This window comes from Stenella coeruleoalba, assembly GCF_951394435.1.
Source record: "Stenella coeruleoalba genome assembly, contig: scaffold_39, whole genome shotgun sequence".
NCBI lineage: Eukaryota > Metazoa > Chordata > Mammalia > Artiodactyla > Delphinidae > Stenella > Stenella coeruleoalba.
The window spans coordinates 2,346,909-2,370,029 of record NW_027646400.1 but is presented as its reverse complement, the minus strand read 5'-3'; the positions used below and the strand labels follow the sequence as shown (position 1 = coordinate 2,370,029).

Sequence of the window (23,121 nt, the reverse complement as noted above, 5' to 3'; positions counted from 1 at the left end):
ATGGGCGGGATGTAAATTGCCAACAGACACTCGGGAGAAGTGTATGGTGTTTCCTGAAACATGTAAAAAACAAAGCAACAGAGCCTAGGGCACTTCCACTTATGGTCCTATAGCTTAGGGAAATTAATATCAAAAAGACACAGCAACCCCAAAATTTGGGACGGCTCTTTTTACAGGAATCTCTTCTACGGCACAAGTTAAATATCCCAGAGAGCAAATAATGGATAAAGAAGTTGCGGTACTTCTGTACAACAGAATACCACTCAGCAATGAAATCTATGTCACCAGGCCTGTACCAGCATAATGAGTGGATTGAGGCACGATGATTCTAAGTGAAATAAGTCACACAGAAAAAGAAACATCATAAGGTATCACTAATACACGGAATGTGAACTTGGCTACACATGAACTGAATTACAAAACAGAACAGGGTCTCAAGTTTAGAAAACCAACTTATGCCTGCTTAAGGGGGAAGGTGAGTTGGGGTGCTGCATAAAAGCAGAGTTTGAAATTAGCACAGATACCGTTCCATAAGCCAAATATGTAATAGACAAGAGCTACCCCTTGCTCAACGAAATGGATTCAACAATGAGGTATCACCTCACACCTGGTAGAATAGGCATCATTGAAAATCTACAAACAAAAAATGCTGGAAAGGGTGTGGAGAAAAGGAACCCTCTTCCACTATTGTTGGGAATATAAATTGATACAGTCATTATGGAGAACAATATGGAATTTCTTAAGAAACTAACAATAGAATTACCATATGATACAGCAATCCCAGTACTGGACATATACCCAGACAAAACCATAAATCAAAATGAGTCATTCACCGCAATGTTCATTGCATCACTATTTACAATATCGAGGTAATGGAAGCAACCTAAATGCCCACAGACAGACGAATGCATAAAGCTGTGGTACATATATAAAATGGAATATTACTAAGCCATGAAAAGGAATGAAATTGGGTCATTTGTAGAGACGTCGATGGATCTAGAGACTGTCATACAGAGTGAAGTAAGTCAGAAAGAGAAAAACAAATCTTGTATATTCATGCATATATGTGGAACCTAGAAAAACTGTACAGATTAACCATTTTGCAAGGCATAAACAGAGCAACAGATGTAGACAACAAACGTATGGACAACAAGGGGGGAAAGCTGTTGGGGGGGTGGTGGTGGGAGGAGTTGAGAGACTGGGATTGGCATGTATACATTTATATGTATAAAATAGATAACCAATAAGAACCTGCTGTATAAAAATATAAAATAAAATTCAAAATTAAAAAGAAGTAAAATTTAAAAAATAAAACAGAAAAAACAATTATTCCCTGCACATACATGTATTTATATGAATAAATTATTTCCATGCTTATATCTGTAAATACAAAAAAGAGGAATAAAATCTACCTTGAACCAAAAACGAAAAAGAGAAAAAAAACACAGAACCCACCAGTTCCACAGAGGAAAACCGTATCAGGGCACTTGCTCCAGTTGTAAACAATTCTGAAGTTGGTCAGTGGTGGGGAATCGTCTCCCATTCAGCCAGCAGCCCCCACGCAACAAGCGTCCTCATTGCAAAGCTGGGGCACCGTGCCGAGGCATCTGTGAGTAAACGTGAGCTGAGCCCCAGGCCAGTTGCTGCTGAACTATTCCCACCCGTCCCAGGTAAAACACCTGAATATATACAAGGACTTGAAAGCCTAGAGGAAGGGCCATAGAGCCACACGAGTGACAGCATGCCGGCCGACTTGGTGCCTGCAGGCCAGCCAGGATGGTCCTGGCCCTGGGTGCTCTTCTGGAAGATTTCCATTTCCCTGCCTGAGATACCCGTCCTGTCCCTGCCCCCACTGCTTTTTTCCTTCCTCACCTCTGCCCAGGGAGAAATTCCAGCAGCAGGTATGGGTGACACATCCTCTTCTTTAGCAGGTGGCAGCCTGGCAACTGCTGCAGAAAGTCCAGCAGAGCCCCACTCACACTGGGCCACCCACAAAGCCGTGGCCTCTCACTCCCTCCCACCAGCCCAGCCCCGAGACTGCTGACAGGGCAGAGAAAATGGCGTCAGGCACGGCTGCAGGGGCTCTTGCTGCCTGGAGTGGTATTTATATTGATCTCAACCCAGGCACACCTGGGGAGGGCTGGCCGGCACGGTAAGGCTGCCCAGGTCAGCCAATCATCACCCCTCAGGGGCTCACAGTTGCAGAAAATGGAACTTGCTGAACCGGCCAGGTCCAAGGAACAGGTGTGGGCTCCTGAGAGTCAGGATAGACAAGGGGCTGCAGCTTTGGCTTGTTTTCTAATCATTTTATCTGGCCCATGAGTGGGAGACAACTTCAAGAAAACCCTCTCCTAATGAGAGGAACCCAGGAGTCAGGCAGAGGAGGGGTGGGTGGTGGTTGGAGACAGAGGCCTGGTGCCCCGGGTGCAGTGGAAGTCTCTGGAAGACCAGGTGGAGGGAGGCCTCACGGAGTGATGCCCAGGGTCACAGACCTGTCGCAGCTGCTGTTTGTTAGTTCAAGTCCTGCTCTGAGGTGCTCTGTGTCAGCTCTGGGCGACAGGTGAGCTGGGGGTGCTCTGCAATGAGGGCTATGTGCACGGTTCCTGTGTGCCCAGCCCTGCCACGGTACCTGCAAGGGTAGCTCTGTATCCTGGGAGGGGCCTGACCACGAGAGCCCCGTGGGCTGGGGTGGGGGTGGGGTACCTGCCCAGGTGAGCTCCATATTCTGGGATTGGTCTGACCACGAGAGCCCCATGGGCTGCTGGGGACCTGGTAAAGGATGTCAGGACAGTCAGTGAAGCCACCGAGGATATACCTCCAGTTGCTCCTAATTCCTACACCCTGCTGGTCATTCTACCAACCACCAGGACATGGTATTCTGTATTAGTCTTCAATGATGCCTTCTTTTGTATTCCATTAGTCCCAGAGTCACAAGAAATTTTGGCTTGTGAGTGGCAGGACTCAACATACAACTAAAACAATACTTCCGGGCCGTCTGGCCCCAAGGGTGCAAAAATTCCCACACCATCTTTGGGGAAAGCTTAGCTAAAGACCTAAAAGTTCTACCTCTGGAAAAGGAAACCCTCCTTCAATATGCAGACGACATTCTGATCACCAGCCCTACTAAGGAGGCCTCTGAACTACCAAGCCAATAAAGGATAGAAGTTGTCCAAGAAAAAGCTCAAATATCACAGACTGCGGTGACCTGCCTGGGCTTCATTCTCACAGAAGGTCAGAGAAGCCCATCCCAGGAAAGGGAAGAAACCATTTTCAGCCTTACCCCTTTCTAAAACTAGAAGACAGCTTAGGGGTTCCTGGGGAGGCCAGGGTTTGCTGCTTCTGGATCCCTAACTACAGTCTACTAGCTGGGCCTCTATATGAAACACTGAAAGGAAAAGATGATGATCCTTTTGAATAGAATCCAGAAGTGGCCTTTCAAGAATGGAAAGAGCAGTCAATTCAGACCCTTGCCCTGGAACTCCCTAATTTAGCTAAACCCTTTGACCTTTACATTCCCGGTGAAAGGTGAATCGCCATTGGAGAATTAGTGCAAAAACTGGGACCACTTGAAATGGAACAATGCAAGAATGCCATCCAGGTAGGATAAACTACGGTCACTAAGGGGCTTGGCCCACTGCCACATCTGGCCAAGATACTGGCGGTATCTAAAAACCTGGAAATCAGCAGCCCAAAAGGCCACCTCCCTCCTAAGGGAAAAGGACCCCACGTGGTGATCCTAACCACCAACCATGCCCTGAAGTTGCAGGGTTCGCTCCGTGGGCACACCGACCTCGAGTGAGGAGGCCCTCCAACTCCAACATCCAGAGAGATAACCGGGGGCAACAGGGCACCATGACGACTCGTGTGAACATCACTTGACCTGGAGTTTCTCTCATAAAACAACAAGAGTGTGTCCCAAAAGAGTAGACTACTGCTTGCAGGACTTACTGCACCCAGAGGGGAGCTAATAATCTTGGCGGGGGAACAGTATACCACACTGTCACCATAGAAAAGCCTACAGACACCGTGATGATGGTGGCCAATAAGACCGGCTGGACTCCTGTTTACTTCAAAAGGCTGTTGACTCAGTAGCCATCATGGTCCTTGATCACCACTGACCCTGGACTGTCTGGGGGTTGAGCGGGCAGGGCTCTGACACCTGGTGCTGTTTGTACGTTAATTCAGGGGCCTAACTGAAGAAAGCGCAGACTACTGGTCAGAGCATCTAGGCTGGCAGAGACGGTCAGCCTAAGGTGGCCGAACAAATGTGGGGCGGGGTGAAACCGGCCCCCACAGCGTCTCTGCACATCTCTTTCCTGGACCCTTAAAGGTCATTAGAATCTATAACACTTCCAATGCTGGTGCTCAGGTGGACGAGCAGGGAGGCAGGGGTCCTGGGGACAATCAACGTCACCGGGAGGCTGCTGGGGAGAAGCTCTGACCCTCGCCCCAGGGTATGAGGGCTCCCAACTCAGCACTCAGCAGTTACAGAAGAAGGGTCTGCACCCTCAGCACTCCAAGAATGAGGAACGGGACAAAAGGCAGAGGAGGGGTTTGTCCCCAGCAAAGCCCATTAAAAATCCCTGGGAGATAAAAATAGAATCTGGGCAATAAAGTCAAGTCTAACCTTTTTTATCCTTTGTGCTTTGTCTAATTTCACGTGCTCCTAGGGTCCCGCATGCAGAGGTTCTACACCCGGCACTTCAGACCAGATTTCCTAGTGCAGAATGGCTGGGTCGACACCTCAGCTCCTGGGGCCCAGTGCAGACTCCACGATATAGAGCCTGAGCTACAGCCAACCTGGCCCTCGAGAGCTCCGCCGCCTCCCTCCCTCCCACTGACTCTGACAGGATCTCTACACAGCAGCCCAGCCCACAGCCCACGGGGTAGTGCATGCTCTCACCTCTCCATTCTCTGATCAAAATATAAAGTTTCCTTTGCTTGTGAACCAAACTCAGTCTCGATCTCTTGGCCCCAATGACACTGGGCAGGGGGACACTTGTTGGGGTCCACTCTGGAGGATCAATAACAGAAATTGAGACTATTGTAACCTCAATGAACAGATGTGTGAGCCAAACTGTAGTTAACATAGAACAGTGTATAAGGCTCGGGTAAAATAAGATGTTTTTAACACTTCCATTTGATATTTCCATCACTTTTTATAAGCAAGTTCAGTGAAAAGGTTTGTCTTATTTGTCAGGTCAATATTAGAGAAACGAAGTGATTTCTTTCCAAGGATGTACAGCTAATAATCTTGGTTAAACCTTCAATCTTGTTTTAAATGCTTTTCCATTGAAAATGATACCTCTCTTTCAGCTCCCCCATTTCTGAGAAGTATAAAATCTTATAATTTATTATTACCAAAGGGGAAAGGTGGGAGGAGGGATAAATTAACAGTTTGGAATGAACACATACACACTGCTATGTATAAAATAGATCATCAACAAGGAACTACTGTATAGCACAGGGAACTACACTCAACATTTTGCAATAACCTATAAGGGGAAATAATCTGAAAAAGAATAGATATTTTTATTGACATCATCTATCAATGACAGTTAAAGTGTAGCCTAAGGGAAGCTGGTGGTGAGTGCTTCTGACCCTGAAGACTTCAATCATCTAAAGTTTGGACTCTGCCTACTCCCCAAGGCCCTTAATGAACATATGTGTAGCCGTAGCTTAAAAACTTCCCCAGTTTGGGTTTCGGGGAGACACTGATTTTGAAAAAGCCCTGGTGTTCTCCTTACATGAATGGGACTCTTCCTACTGCTAAAACATGTCTGTCACACCCAGAGGATGGTATACCGTCTGATCGGGAAGAGTTTGGAAAAGGCATCTCATCTCCTCATCTCCTGGTGCTCGGGTTCACCCCTCCAGCGTCTTTACTAACAGTCTCCCCACTTGGAGATGTCAGCACTGTCAACATCCTGTTGCATACAGTTTGGAATTTGTCCAGAGGATGAAGCGGAAGGATGAGGAACAATGAGAGACAAGTCCTAGGTGTTCAGACAGGCACATGTCACTCTAATTTCCAATCAGGAAGACGAATTGACCAAAGGCTAGGGTTGCCCATGGAAACAGTATAGGGCTTGAGGAAATCCCGCTGCTTTGTGGCCAGTTCCCATAAACACGAGTTGAACAATGGAACTCAGGGGCAGTAAAATTCACAAAACTGCAGAGTTGAAAATATCCATCACTGACAAATGTCTTGAGGAAAGTCAGAGAAAAGGACTTGTAAGCAAGGGAGAATGGCAGGAAAGGGATTTGAGGAGGTAGAAAGGACTCGCCATTAAGCACAAGAAAAGGAGCTGAACATTGCCAACATTGCCAACATTGCAGTTGGCCAAAAAGGGTGTATGCGTTCTTTTCTGTATATATTCAAGAAAAGGGCATACACTTTTTTAGCCAACCAAACAGGTGGGCACTGGAAGTCAATACTACAAAAGATATCACTTCGCATCAGTCAGAAGAGCCATCCTCATAAAGCGTAAACAACAGAAATGCAGGACAGGGCAACGAGAAGAGGGAGCCCTGTGAGACTTATAGTGGAAATGTATATTGCCAACGGCCATTCTGGAGAAGTGTATTGTGTTTACTAAAGCATCTAAAAAATGAGCTACAGAGCATAGGGCACTTGCACTCATGGGCGTATATCTTGGGAAAAACAAAAATCGAGAGGACACAGGCACCCCAATGTTTACCCCCTCTCTGTTTAAAAGATCCTCGACTAGGATATAACTTAAATGTCTCTGGAGGGAAAAAATGGATAGAGATGTGGTACTTAGGTAGAGTGGAATATTATTCAGCCTGGAAATCAATGAAATATGGCCAGTTGTAACGACTCCGGAGGAGTTACGTATGATCATTCTAAGTGACAGAATTCAAAAAGAAAAAGACACATATCATAAGATATCACTTAAAGGTGGAATCCAAAATGGCTACACATGAAATAAATTACAAAACAAAAACATAGTCAAATATGTAGAAAACACGCATAAGGCTGCTAAACGGGAAAGGTGGGGAGGGGTGAGGCATCATCCAGGAGGTTGAAATTAGCAAAGATACCATTCCAAATACCAAACTGATAATCAACAAGGCCTACACGGTAGCTAAAAGAACTGCACTCAGCACACTCAAGTCACCGGAAAAGAATATATACGACTGGTAAGAATCTGAAAAAGAATTTATTGATGTCTCTCTGTACGCGAATCAAGTGGATGTACAGCAGCAAGAAACAGAGCTTTGAAAATCAGCTGTAACCAATATAGTAATAAATTGAAAAAAATAAACGACAGAGAGACAGAGAAAACCTCTTACAACTTTTCCTCAGGGACGGTGATGCAACATGGATTGAACACATCTAGACCCACAGCAGGATGAGACATAAGGCTGGAAACTGTTTGCGCTAAGAGAAATGTGAGGTTGGGTGAGGAAATGCACACCCTTTAAAGTAATACTACCTGGTACCCATTCAATGGGTCCCAAATCTGCAGGTTCAAGGGATCTTCCTACAGCTAAAACATGCATGGAAAACCCAGAGGACTGTACACCATGTGATCGGGAGATGTGTCTAAAATGCACCTCATTTATCCTCTCCTGGTGCTCCTGTTCACCATTCCAGCCACGCTACTTAGAATCTCCCCACTTGGAGAATCAGCACATTTAAACTTCTGTTTCACACATTTTGCAAATTGTGAGAAGGATGAACGGGAAGAGGGGGAACCAATGAGAGAAGAGTTGTAGGGGTTTGGACGGGCACATATCACTCTAATTTCCCATTAAGAATAAGAATTAAAGAAAGGCTCAGCCTGCCTCGCCAGAGCCAAAATAGGGCCTGAAGCAATCCTGTGGGTTTGAGGCCAGCTCACAAAAGAGCAACTTAAAAAATGGAGCTCAGGGTCACTGCAATTCACAAACCTGCAGAGTTATAAATGAAAACTAACGTCCAAAAATATGTTGAGGTAAGGCAAAGAAGAGGATCTGAATGCAAGACAGAATTGCAAGAAACAGATTTCAAGAGATAGATTGGACTCGTCTTTAACGCACATGAAAAGCAGCAGAATTTCGACAATGATGCAGTTGGCCCAAAAGGGCGTATGCGTTTTTTCCTGATTATATCCAGGAAAAAACGCATACGCACTTTATGGGCAATGAAGCAAGCAAGCAATGCAAATGTGCACAACAAAGAAGTCTCACTTCCCACCGGTCAAAAGGGCCATCCTAAAAAATTGTAAAAACCAGAAATGCAGGACAGGCCATGGAGAACAGGGAGCCTTTATACGCTGATGGGCAGTGTGTGAACTGCCGAGAGCCACTCTGGAGAAGTGTATGGTGGTTCCTAAATCATCTAAAAAACAGAGCTACAGAGCATAGGACACTTCCAATCATGGGAGTATATCTAGGGAAGTCTAAAAATCAACAAGACACAAGCACACCACAGTTTAGGGCTACTCTGTTTACAAGAACCTCAACTTCAGTACACCTTAAATATCCCAGGAAAGAGAACAATGATAAAGAAGATGTGGTACTTATGTACAATGGAATATCTCTTCACCATGAAATCAATGTAATAAGGCTAGTAGAAGGATAAAGAGTGGATTTAGGTCCGATAATACTACTTGAAATAAGTCAAACAGAAAAAGAAACATATCATAAGATATCACTTATAGAGGGAGGGTAAATATGGCTGCACAAGAAATGAATTACAGAACAGAACAGTGTCTCACACTTAGAAAACACACTTATGTCAGCTTAAGGGGAAAGGAGAGGTGGGGTGATGCATAAAACCAGAGTTTGAAATTAGCACAGATACCGTTCAATAAACCAAATAGGTATTAGACAAGATCTACACCTTGCTCAATGAACAGGCCTCAACACACCCTATACACTGCAGAGAAATATATCTGAGGAATAAGAATCTTAAAACCCATGTATTGATATATCTCCATAAGGGAATCAAGTGTGTGCAGAGCGGCACAAACACAGCAGTGAAAAGGAGCTAAACCCCATTATAGAAATAAATTTTAAAAACAAAACGCTGAAACAATGAAAGAGAGAAAAATTCTTACAAAATTCGCTCAGGGGCTGTGATGCAACCTGGATTGACCACATATAAACCCACAGCTGGATAAGACATAAGGCTGGACACTTGGGGCTGACAGGATTGGTGAGCTTTGGTGAGCAACTGCCGAAAGTTTAATGCAATACTTCATGCTACTCAGTCCAAGGGTCCCAACACTCCAGGTTGAAGGGAATCTTCCTACAGCTAAACCATGCTTGGGAAACCCAGCGACTGGTATACCATATGATCGGGAAAGGTTTCTAAAACGCACCTCATTTTTCCTCTCCTGGGGCTCCGGATCGACATTCCAGCCGCTTTACTAACAACATCCCCACATGGAGTCAATGCCTTTAAGTTCTGGTATCGCACAGTCTGCAGTTAGTGCAGAGGATGAATGGGAATAGGGGGAACCAGTGAGAAACTAGCTGTAGCGGTTTCAATGGGCACATGTCACTCTAATATCATATCAGTAAGAAGAATTAACCAAAGGCACAGCAGGTGCCCCAGAAGAAAAATAGGGCTTCAAGGAATCCTGTGGTTATGGGGCAATACCACAAAAATAAGAGCTAAAAAATGGAGCTAAGGGCCACTGCAATTCAAAAACCTGCAGAGTTATAAAGGCCAACTATTTTTAAAAAATATATTGAGGTAAGGCTATGAAGAGGCATTGAAAGCAAGGCAGAATTGCAGGAAACCGATTTCAGGAGGTAGACTGGAATTGCATTGAAAGCATATGAAGAGAGTCAGAAACTCGACAATGATGCACTTGGCCAAAAAGGGCGTATGTGTTTTTTCCTGAATATATTCAGGAAAAAACGCATACGCACTTTTTGGCCAACCAAGCAAGCTTGCAAAGGAAATCTGCACTACAATGAAGTCTCATTTCCACCTGGTCAAAAGGGCCATCTGAAAAAAGTGTAAAATCCATAAAGGCACGACAGGACATGGAGAACTGGGAGCCTTCTTATGCTGATGGGCGGGATGTAAATTGCCAACAGCCACTCTGGAGAAGTGTATGGTGTTTCCTGAAACATCTAAAAAACAAAGCAACAGAACCTAGGGCACTTCCACTTATGGTCCTATAGCTTAGGGAAATTAAAATCAAAAAGACACAGCCACCCCAAAGTTTGGGACGGCTCTGTTTACAAGAACCTCGTTTACAGTACAAGTTCAATATCGCAGAAAGTGAAAAATGGATAAAGAACTTGTGGTACTTACGTACAATGCAATATCACTCAGCAATGAAATCTATGTCATCAGGCCCGTAGCAGCATAATGAGTGGATTCAGGTATGATGATTCGAACTGAAATAAGTCACACAGAAAAGAAACATCATAAGGTATCACTAATACACAGAATGTGAACTTGGCTACACATGAACTGAATTACAAAACAGAACAGTGTCTCAAGTTTAGAAAACCAACTTATGCTTGCTTAAGGGGGAAGGTGAGTTGGGGTGCTGCATAAAACCAGAGATTGAAATGAGCACAGATAAAGTTCCTTAAGCCAAATATGGAATAGACAAGAGCTACTCCTTGCTCAACGAAATGGACTCAACACCCCATATTAAACGCCTAAGAATGTACCTGACTAGTAAGTATCTTAAAACCTATGGATTGCTATGTCTCCAAAAGAGAATCAAGCGTGTGTACAGGGGCATAAACGCAGCAGTGATAGGATTGGAGAGGTTCGGTGAGCAAATGAAGACCCTTTGAAGTCATATTGCATGGTACCCATTACACGGGTCTCAACTCTCCAGGTTTAAGGTATTCTTCCTTCAGCTAAAACATGCATGTGGAACCCAGAGTATGATCAACCGTGTGAACGGGAGACGTGTTCAAATATGTCTCAGTTTTCCTCCCCTGGTACTCGGGTGCAACATTCCAGACGCTTTACTAACACTCTCCCCACTTGGAGAGTCAGCACCTTTAACCTCCTGTTTGGCCCCGTTTGCAATTTCTGCGGAAGATGAACAGGAATAGCGAGAACCAATGAGAGACTAGCTGGAGGTGTCTGGACGGGCAAATTTAACTCTCATTTCCCACCAGAAAGAGGAAATAACCAAAGGCTCAGCATGCCGTGCCGGAACCAGATTAGGGCCTGAAGCCATCCAGCGGTGTTGCAGCCAGCTCACAAGAAAACGAGTTGAAGAAAGGAGCTCAGGGGCACTGTAACTCACAAACCTGCAGAGTTATAAATGACAGCTATCGTCCAAAAATAGACTGAAGTAAGGCTGCCAAGAGGACTTGAAAGCGGGGCAGAATTGCAGGAAACTGATTTCAGGAGGTAGACTGGAATTGCATTGAAAGCATAGGAAAAGAGGCAGAACGTCCACAATGATGCACTTGGCCAAAAAGGGCGTATGCGTTTTTTCCTGAATATATTCAGGAAAAAACGCATACGCCCTTTTTGGCCAACCAAGCAAGCTTGCAAAGGAAATCTGCACTACAATGAAGTCTCACTTCCCCCCGGTCAAAAGGGCCATCTGAAAAAAGTGTAAAATCCAGAAAGGCAGGACAGGCCATGGAGAACTGGGAGCCTTGTTATGCTGATGGGCGGGATGTAAATTGCCAACAGACACTCGGGAGAAGTGTATGGTGTTTCCTGAAACATCGAAAAAACAAAGCAACAGAGCCTAGGGCACTTCCACTTATGGTCCTATAGCTTAGGGAAATTAAAATCAAAAAGACACAGCCACCCCAAAGTTTGGGACGGCTCTGTTTACAAGAACCTCGTTTACAGTACAAGTTCAACATCGCAGAAAGTGAAAAATGGATAAAGAAGTTGTGGTATTTACTTACAAAGCAATATCACTCAGCAATGAAATCTGTGTAATCAGGCCCTTAGCAGCACAATGAGTGGATTCAGGTATGATGATTCTAACTGAAATAAGTCACACAGAAAAAGAAACATCATAAGATATCAGTAATACACGGAATGTAAACTTGGCTACACAGGAACTGAATTACAGAACAGAACAGGGTCTCAAATTTAGAAAACCAACCTATGCTTGCTTAAGGGTAAAGGTGAGTTGGGGTGCTGCATAAAACCAGAGATTGAAATGAGCACAGATAAAGTTCCTTAAGCCAAATATGGAATAGACAAGAGCTACTCCTTGCTCAAAGAAATGGACTCAACACCGCATATTAAACGCCTAAGAATGTACCTGACTAGTAAGTATCTTAAAATCTAGGGATTGCTATGTCTCCGAAAGAGAATCAAGCATGTGTACAGGGGCATAAACGCAGCAGTGATAGGATTGGAGAGGTTCGGTGAGCAAATGAAGACCCTTTGAAGTCATATTGCATGGTACCCATTCCACGGGTTTCAACTACCCAGGTTTTAGGTATTCTTCCTTCAGCTAAAACATGCATGTGGAACCCAGAGTATGATCAACCATGTGATCGGGAGACGTGTTCAAATATGTCTCAGTTTTCCTCCCCTGGTACTCGGGTGCAACATTCCAGACGCTTTACTAACACTCTCCCCACTTGGAGAGTCAGCGCCTTTAACCTCCTGTTTGGCCCAGTTTGCAATTTCTGCGGAAGATGAACAGGAATAGCGAGAACCAATGAGAGACTAGCTGGAGGTGTCTGGACGGGCAAATTTAACTCTCATTTCCCACCAGGAAGAGGAAATAACCAGAGGCTCAGCGTGCCGTGCCGGAACCAGATTAGGGCCTGAAGCCATCCTGCGGTGTTGCGGCCAGGTCACAAGAAAGCAAGTTGAAGAAAGGAGCTCAGGGGCACTGTAATTCACAAACCTGCAGAGTTATAAATGACAGCTATCGTCCAAAAATAGACTGAAGTAAGGCTGCCAAGAGGACTTGAAAGCGGGGCAGAATTGCAGGAAACCGATTTCAGGAGGTAGACTGGAATTGCATTGAAAGCATAGGAAAAGAGGCAGAACGTCCACAATGATGCACTTGGCCAAAAAGGGCGTATGCGTTTTTTCCTGAATATATTCAGGAAAAAACGCATACGCCCTTTTTGGCCAACCAAGCAAACTTGCAAAGGAAATCTGCACTACAATGAAGTCTCACTTCCCCCCGGTCAAAAGGGTCATCTGAAAAAAGTGTAAAATCCAGAAAGGCAGGACAGGCCATGGAGAACTGGGAGCCTTGTTATGCTGAAGGGCGGGATGTAAATTGCCAACAACCACTCGGGAGAAGTGTATGGTGTTTCCTGAAACATCTAAAAAACAAAGCAACAGAGCCTAGGGCACTTCCACTTATGGTCCTATAGCTTAGGGAATTTAAAATCAAAAAGACACAGCCACCCCAAAGTTTGGAACGGCTCTGTTTACAAGAACCTCGTTTACAGTACAAGTTCAACATCGCAGAAAGTGAAAAATGGATAAAAAAGTTGTGGTATTTACTTACAAAGCAATATCACTCAGCAATGAAATCTGTGTCATCAGGCCCTTAGTAGCACAATGAGTGGATTCAGGTATGATGATTCTAACTGAAATAAGTCACACAGAAAAAGAAACATCATAAGATATCAGTAATACACGGAATGTAAACTTGGCTACACAGGAACTGAATTACAGAACAGAACAGGGTCTCAAATTTAGAAAACCAACCTATGCTTGCTGAAGGGTAAAGGTGAGTTGGGGTGCTGCATAAAACCAGAGATTGAAATGAGCACAGATAAAGTTCCTTAAGCCAAATATGGAATAGACAAGAGCTACTCCTTGCTCAACGAAATGGACTCAAAACCCCATATTAAACGCCTAAGAATGTACCTGACTAGTAAGTATCTTAAAACCTATGGATTGCTATGTCTCCAAAAGAGAATCAAGCGTGTGTACAGGGGCATAAATGCAGCAGTGATAGGATTGGAGAGGTTCGGTGAGCAAATGAAGACCCTTTGAAGTCATATTGCACGGTACCCATTTCACGGGTCTCAACTCTCCAGTTTTAAGGTATTCTTCCTTCAGCTAAAACATGCATGTGGAACCCAGAGTATGATCAACCATGTGAACGGGAGACGTGTTCAAATATGTCTCAGTTTTCCTACCCTGGTACTCGGGTGCAACACTCCAGACGCTTTACTAACACTCTCCCGACTTGGAGAGTCAGTCCCTTTAACCTCCTGTTTGGCCCAGTTTGCAATTTCTGCGGAAGATGAACAGGAATAGCGAGAACCAATGAGAGGCTAGCTGCAGGTGTCTGGACGGGCAAATTTAACTCTCATTTCCCACCAGGAAGAGGAATTAACCAAAGGCTCAGCGTGCCGGGCCAGAACCAGATTAGGGCCTGAAGCCATCCTGCGGTGTTGCGGCCAGGTCACAAGAAAGCGAGTTGAAGAAAGGAGCTCAGGGGCACTGTAATTCACAAACCTGCAGAGTTATAAATGACAGCTATCGTCCAAAAATAGACTGAAGTAAGGCTGCCAAGAGGACTTGAAAGCGGGGCAGAATTGCAGGAAACCGATTTCAGGAGGTAGACTGGAATTGCATTGAAAGCATAGGAAAAGAGGCAGAACGTCCACAATGATGCACTTGGCCAAAAAGGGCGTATGCGTTTTTTCCTGAATATATTCAGGAAAAAACGCATACGCCCTTTTTGGCCAACCAAGCAAGCTTGCAAAGGAAATCTGCACTACAATGAAGTCTCACTTCCCCCCGGTCAAAAGGGCCATCTGAAAAAAGTGTAAAATCCAGAAAGGCAGGACAGGCCATGGAGAACTGGGAGCCTTGTTATGCTGATGGGCGGGATGTAAATTGCCAACAGCCACTTGGGAGAAGTGTATGGTGTTTCCTGAAACATCTAAAAAACAAAGCAACAGAGCCTAGGGCACTGCCACTTATGGTCCTATAGCTTAGGGAATTTAAAATCAAAAAGACACAGCCACCCCAAAGTTTGGGACGCCTCTGTTTACAAGAACCTCGTTTACAGTACAAGTTCAACATCGCAGAAAGTGAAAAATGGATAAAAAAGTTGTGGTATTTACTTACAAAGCAATATCACTCAGCAATGAAATCTGTGTCATCAGGCCCTTAGTAGCACAATGAGTGGATTCAGGTATGATGATTCTAACTGAAATAAGTCACACAGAAAAAGAAACATCATAAGATATCAGTAATACACGGAATGTAAACTTGGCTACACAGGAACTGAATTATAGAACAGAACAGGGTCTCAAATTTAGAAAACCAACCTATGCTTGCTTAAGGGTAAAGGTGAGTTGGGGTGCTGCATAAAACCAGAGATTGAAATGAGCACAGATAAAGTTCCTTAAGCCAAATATGGAATAGACAAGAGCTACTCCTTGCTCAAAGAAATGGACTCAACACCGCATATTAAACGCCTAAGAATGTACCTGACTAGTAAGTATCTTAAAATCTAGGGATTGCTATGTCTCCGAAAGAGAATCAAGCATGTGTACAGGGGCATAAATGCAGCAGTGATAGGATTGGAGAGGTTCGGTGAGCAAATGAAGACCCTTTGAAGTCATATTGCATGGTACCCATTCCACGGGTTTCAACTACCCAGGTTTTAGGTATTCTTCCTTCAGCTAAAACATGCATGTGGAACCCAGAGTATGATCAACCATGTGATCGGGAGACGTGTTCAAATATGGCTCAGTTTTCCTCCCCTGGTACTCGGGTGCAACATTCCAGACGCTTTACTAACACTCTCCCCACTTGGAGAGTCAGTCCCTTTAACCTCCTGTTTGGCCCAGTTTGCAATTTCTGCGGAAGATGAACAGGAATAGCGAGAACCAATGAGAGACTAGCTGGAGGTGTCTGCACGGGCAAATTTAAGTCTCATTTCCCACCAGGAAGAGGAAATAACCAGAGGCTCAGCGTGCCGTGCCGGAACCAGATTAGGGCCTGAAGCCATCCTGCGGTGTTGCGGCCAGGTCACAAGAAAGCAAGTTGAAAAAAGGAGCTCAGGGGCACTGTAATTCACAAACCTGCAGAGTTATAAATGACAGCTATCGTCCAAAAATAGACTGAAGTAAGGCTGCCAAGAGGACTTGAAAGCGGGGCAGAATTGCAGGAAACTGATTTCAGGAGGTAGACTGGAATTGCATTGAAAGCATAGGAAAAGAGGCAGAACGTCCACAATGATGCACTTGGCCAAAAAGGGCGTATGCGTTTTTTCCTGAATATATTCAGGAAAAAACGCATACGCCCTTTTTGGCCAACCAAGCAAACTTGCAAAGGAAATCTGCACTACAATGAAGTCTCACTTCCCCCCGGTCAAAAGGGCCATCTGAAAAAAGTGTAAAATCCAGAAAGGCAGGACAGGCCATGGAGAACTGGGAGCCTTGTTATGCTGATGGGCGGGATGTAAATTGCCAACAGACACTCAGGAGAAGTGTATGGTGTTTCCTGAAACATCTAAAAAACAAAGCAACAGAACCTAGGGCACTTCCACTTATGGTCCTATAGCTTAGGGAAATTAAAATCAAAAAGACACAGCCACCCCAAAGTTTGGGACGCCTCCGTTTAAAAGAACCTCGTTTACCGTACAAGTTCAATATCACAGAAAGTGAAAAATGGATAAAGAACTTGTGGTACTTACGTACAATGCAGTATCACTCAGCAATGAAATCTATGTCATCAGGCCCGTAGCAGCATAATGAGTGGATTCAGGTACGATGATTCTAACTGAAATAAGTCACACAGAAAAAGAAACATCATAAGATATCACTAATACACGGAATGTAAACTTGGCTACACAGGAACTGCATTCCAAAACAAAACAGGGTCTCAAATTTAGAAAACCAACTTATGCTTGCTTAAGGGTAAAGGTGAGTTGGGGTGGTGCATAAAACCAGAGATTGAAATGAGCACAGATAAAGTTCCTTAAGCCAAATATGGAATAGACAAGAGCTACTCCTTGCTCAACGAAATGGACTCAACACCCCATATTAAACTCCTAAGAATGTACCTGACTAGTAAGTATCTTAAAACCTAGGGATTGCTATGTCTCCGAAAGAGAATCAAGCATGTGTACAGGGGCATAAACGCAGCAGTGATAGGATTGGAGAGGTTCGGTGAGCAAATGAAGACCCTTTGAAGTCATATTGCATGGTACCCATTCCACGGGTTTCAACTACCCAGGTTTAAGGTATTCTTCCTTCAGCTAAAACATGCATGTGGAACCTAGAGTATGATCAACCATGTGATCGGGAGACGTGTTCAAATATGTCTCAGTTTTCCTCCCCTGGTACTCGGGTGCAACATTCCAGACGCTTTACTAACACTCTCCCGACTTGGAGAGTCAGTCCCTTTAACCTCCTGTTTGGCCCAGTTTGCAATTTCTGCGGAAGCTGAACAGGAATAGCGAGAACCAATGAGAGGCTAGCTGCAGGTGTCTGGACGGGCAAATTTAACTCTCATTTCCCACCAGGAAGAGGAATTAACCAAAGGCTCAGCATGCCGGGCTGGAACCAGATTAGGGCCTGAAGCCATCCTGCGGTGTTGCGGCCAGGTCACAAGAAAGCGAGTTGAAGAAAGGAGCTCAGGGGCACTGTAATTCACAAACCTGCAGAGTTATAAATGACAGCTATCGTCCAAAAATAGACTGAAGTAAGGCTGCCAAGAGGACTTGAAAGCGGGGCAGAATTGCAGGAAACCGATTTCAGGAGGTAGACTGGAATTGCATTGAAAGCATAGGAAAAGAGGCAGAACGTCCACAATGATGCACTTGGCCAAAAAGGGCGTATGCGTTTTTTCCTGAATATATTCAGGAAAAAACGCATACGCCCTTTTTGGCCAACCAAGCAAGCTTGCAAAGGAAATCTGCACTACAATGAAGTCTCACTTCCCCCCGGTCAAAAGGGCCATCTGAAAAAAGTGTAAAATCCAGAAAGGCAGGACAGGCCATGGAGAACTGGGAGCCTTGTTATGCTGATGGGCGGGATGTAAATTGCCAACAGACACTGGGGAGAAGTGTATGGTGTTTCCTGAAACATCTAAAAAACAAAGCAACAGAACCTAGGGCACTTCCACTTATGGTCCTATAGCTTAGGGAATTTAAAATCAAAAAGACACAGCCACCCCAAAGTTTGGAACGGCTCTGTTTACAAGAACCTCGTTTACAGTACAAGTTCAACATCGCAGAAAGTGAAAAATGGATAAAGAAGTTGTGGTATTTACTTACAAAGCAATATCACTCAGCAATGAAATCTGTGTCATCAGGCCCTTAGCAGCACAATGAGTGGATTCAGGTATGATGATTCTAACTGAAATAAGTGACACAGAAAAAGAAACATCATAAGATATCAGTAATACACGGAATGTAAACTTGGCTACACAGGAACTGAATTACAGAACAGAACAGGGTCTCAAATTTAGAAAACCAACTTATGCTTGCTTAAGGGTAAAGGTGAGTTGGGGTGGTGCATAAAACCAGAGATTGAAATGAGCACAGATAAAGTTCCTTAAGCCAAATATGGAATAGACAAGAGCTACTCCTTGCTCAACGAAATGGACTCAACACCCCATATTAAACTCCTAAGAATGTACCTGACTAGTAAGTATCTTAAAACCTAGGGATTGCTATGTCTCCGAAAGAGAATCAAGCATGTGTACAGGGGCATAAACGCAGCAGTGATAGGATTGGAGAGGTTCGGTGAGCAAATGAAGACCCTTTGAAGTCATATTGCATGGTACCCATTCCACGGGTTTCAACTACCCAGGTTTAAGGTATTCTTCCTTCAGCTAAAACATGCATGTGGAACCTAGAGTATGATCAACCATGTGATCGGGAGACGTGTTCAAATATGTCTCAGTTTTCCTCCCCTGGTACTCGGGTGCAAAATTCCAGACGCTTTTCTAACACTCTCCCGACTTGGAGAGTCAGTCCCTTTAACCTCCTGTTTGGCCCAGTTTGCAATTTCTGCGGAAGCTGAACAGGAATAGCGAGAACCAATGAGAGGCTAGCTGCAGGTGTCTGGACGGGCAAATTTAACTCTCATTTCCCACCAGGAAGAGGAATTAACCAAAGGCTCAGCATGCCGGGCTGGAACCAGATTAGGGCCTGAAGCCATCCTGCGGTGTTGCGGCCAGGTCACAAGAAAGCGAGTTGAAGAAAGGAGCTCAGGGGCACTGTAATTCACAAACCTGCAGAGTTATAAATGACAGCTATCGTCCAAAAATAGACTGAAGTAAGGCTGCCAAGAGGACTTGAAAGCGGGGCAGAATTGCAGGAAACCGATTTCAGGAGGTAGACTGGAATTGCATTGAAAGCATAGGAAAAGAGGCAGAACGTCCACAATGATGCACTTGGCCAAAAAGGGCGTATGCGTTTTTTCCTGAATATATTCAGGAAAAAACGCATACGCCCTTTTTGGCCAACCAAGCAAGCTTGCAAAGGAAATCTGCACTACAATGAAGTCTCACTTCCCCCTGGTCAAAAGGGCCATCTGAAAAAAGTGTAAAATCCAGAAAGGCAGGACAGGCCATGGAGAACTGGGAGCCTTGTTATGCTGATGGGCGGGATGTAAATTGCCAACAGACACTGGGGAGAAGTGTATGGTGTTTCCTGAAACATCTAAAAAACAAAGCAACAGAACCTAGGGCACTTCCACTTATGGTCCTATAGCTTAGGGAATTTAAAATCAAAAAGACACAGCCACCCCAAAGTTTGGAACGGCTCTGTTTACAAGAACCTCGTTTACAGTACAAGTTCAACATCGCAGAAAGTGAAAAATGGATAAAGAAGTTGTGGTATTTACTTACAAAGCAATATCACTCAGCAATGAAATCTGTGTCATCAGGCCCTTAGCAGCACAATGAGTGGATTCAGGTATGATGATTCTAACTGAAATAAGTCACACAGAAAAAGAAACATCATAAGATATCAGTAATACACGGAATGTAAACTTGGCTACACAGGAACTGAATTACAGAACAGAACAGGGTCTCAAATTTAGAAAACCAACTTATGCTTGCTTAAGGGTAAAGGTGAGTTGGGGTGCTGCATAAAACCAGAGATTGAAATGAGCACAGATAAAGTTCCTTAAGTCAAATATGGAATAGACAAGAGCTACTCCTTGCTCAACGAAATGGACTCAACACCGCATATTAAACGCCTAAGAATGTACCTGACTAGTAAGTGTCTTAAAACCTATGGATTGCTATGTCTCCGAAAGAGAATCAAGCATGTGTACAGGGGCATAAACGCAGCAGTGATAGGATTGGAGAGGTTCGGTGAGCAAATGAAGACCCTTTGAAGTCATATTGCATGGTACCCATTCCACGGGTCTTAACTCTCCAGGTTTAAGGTATTCTTCCTTCAGCTAAAACATGCATGTGGAACCCAAGTATGATCAACCATGTGAACGGGAGACGTGTTCCAATATGGATCAGCTTTCCTCCACTGGTACTCGCGTGCAACATTCCAGACGCTTTACTAACACTCTCCCCACTTGGAGAGTCAGCGCCTTTAACCTCCTGTTTGGCACAGTTTGCAATTTCTGCGGAAGCTGAACAGGAATAGCGAGAACCAATGAGAGACTAGCTGGAGGTGTCTGGACGGGCAAATTTAACTCTCATTTCCCACCAGGAAGAGGAAATAACCAAAGGCTCAGCGTGCCGTGCCGGAACCAGATTAGGGCCTGAAGCCATCCTGTGGTGTTGCGGCCAGGTCACAAGAAAGCGAGTTGAAGAAAGGAGCTCAGGGGCACTGTAATTCACAAACCTGCAGAGTTACAAATGACAGCTATCTTCCAAAAATAGACTGAAGTAAGGCTGCCAAGAAGACTTGAAAGCGGGGCAGAATTGCAGGAAACCGATTTCAGGAGGTAGACTGGAATTGCATTGAAAGCATAGGAAAAGAGGCAGAACGTCCACAATGATGCACTTGGCCAAAAAGGGCGTATGCATTTTTTCCTGAATATATTCAGGAAAAAACGCATACGCCCTTTTTGGCCAACCAAGGAAGCTTGCAAAGGAAATCTGCACTACAATGAAGTCTCATTCCCCCCGGTCAAAAGGGCCATCTGAAAAAAGTGTAAAATCCAGAAAGGCAGGACAGGCCATGGAGAACTGGGAGCCTTGTTATGCTGATGGGCGGGATGTAAATTGCCAAGAACCACTTGGGAGAAGTGTATGGTGTTTCCTGAAACAACTAAAAAACACAGCAACAGAACCTAGGGCACTTCCACTTATGGTCCTATAGATTACGGAAATTAAAATGAAAAAGAAACAGCCACCCCAAAGTTTGGAACGGCTCTGTTTACAAGAACCTCGTTTACAGTACAAGTTCAACATCGCAGAAAGTGAAAAATGGATAAAGAAGTTGTGGTATTTACTTACAAAGCAATATCACTCAGCAATGAAATCTGTGTCATCAGGCCCTTAGCAGCACAATGAGTGGATTCAGGTATGATGATTCTAACTGAAATAAGTCACACAGAAAAAGAAACATCATAAGATATCACTAATACACGGAATGTAAACTTGGCTACACAGGAACTGCATTCCAAAACAGAACAGGGTCTCAAATTTAGAAAACCAACTTATGCTTGCTTAAGGGGAAAGGTGAGTTGGGGTGCTGCATAAAACCAGAGATTGAAATGAGCACAGATAAAGTTCCTTAAGCCAAATATGGAATAGACAAGAGCTACTCCTTGCTCAACGAAATGGACTCAAAACCCCATATTAAACGCCTAAGAATGTACCTGACTAGTAAGTATCTTAAAACCTATGGATTGCTATGTCTCCAAAAGAGAATCAAGCGTGTGTACAGGGGCATAAACGCAGCAGTGATAGGATTGGAGAGGTTCGGTGAGCAAATGAAGACCCTTTGAAGTCATATTGCATGGTACCCATTCCACGGGTCTCAACTCTCCAGGTTTAAGGTATTCTTTCTTCAGCTAAAACATGCATGTGGAACCCAGAGTATGATCAACCATGTGAACGGGAGACGTGTTCAAATATGTCTCAGTTTTCCTCCCCTGGTACTCGGGTGCAACATTCCAGACGCTTTACTAACACTCTCCCGACTTGGAGAGTCAGTCCCTTTAACCTCCTGTTTGGCCCAGTTTGCAATTTCTGTGGAAGATGAACAGGAATAGTGAGAACCAATGAAAGAATAGCTGGAGGTGTCTGGTTGGGCAAATTTAACTCTCATTTCCCACCAGGAAGAGGAAATAACCAAAGACTCAGCGTGCCGTGCCGGAACCAGATTAGGGCCTGAAGCCATCCTGCGGTGTTGCGGCCAGGTCACAAGAAAGCGAGTTGAAGAAACGAGCTCAGGGGCACTGTAATTCACAAACCTGCAGACTTATAAATGAGAGCTATCGTCCAAAAATAGACTGAAGTAAGGCTGCCAAGAGGACTTGAAAGCGGGGCAGAATTGCAGGAAACCGATTTCAGGAGGTAGACTGGAATTGCATTGAAAGCATAGGAAAAGAGGCAGAACGTCCACAATGATGCACTTGGCCAAAAAGGGCGTATGCGTTTTTTCCTGAATATATTCAGGAAAAAACGCATACGCCCTTTTTGGCCAACCAAGCAAGCTTGCAAAGGAAATCTGCACTACAATGAAGTCTCACTTCCCCCCGGTCAAAAGGGCCATCTGAAAAAAGGGTAAAATCCAGAAAGGCAGGACAGGCCATGGAGAACTGGGAGCCTTGTTATGCTGATGGGCGGGATGTAAATTGCCAAGAACCACTTGGGAGAAGTGTATGGTGTTTCCTGAAACAACTAAAAAACACAGCAACAGAACCTAGGGCACTTCCACTTATGGTCCTATAGATTACGGAAATTAAAATGAAAAAGAAACAGCCACCCCAAAGTTTGGAACGGCTCTGTTTACAAGAACCTCGTTTACAGTACAAGTTCAACATCGCAGAAAGTGAAAAATGGATAAAGAAGTTGTGGTATTTACTTACAAAGCAATATCACTCAGCAATGAAATCTGTGTCATCAGGCCCTTAGCAGCACAATGAGTGTATTCAGGTATGATGATTCTAACTGAAATAAGTCACACAGAAAAAGAAACATCATAAGATATCAGTAATACACGGAATGTAAACTTGGCTACACAGGAACTGAATTACAGAACAGAACAGGGTCTCAAATTTAGAAAACCA

The 23,121-nt window shown here is 44.4% G+C and overlaps 1 long non-coding RNA gene across 9 annotated transcripts in view; it reads right to left on the bottom strand.

Annotated features, from left to right (window-relative positions):
• LOC307181137 overlaps positions 1 to 23,121 on the bottom strand; it is a 3,028,377-nt gene that overhangs the window by 802,967 nt on the left and 2,202,289 nt on the right. The window contains exon 13 of one of the 9 annotated variants that reach the window (XR_013825956.1): positions 22,935 to 22,998. The exons of the other annotated variants lie outside the window; for them this stretch is intronic. This is a non-coding gene — a long non-coding RNA (uncharacterized lncRNA). Of the gene's footprint in view, positions 1 to 22,934; positions 22,999 to 23,121 lie in introns of those variants that run through there. 9 annotated transcript variants of the gene reach the window in all.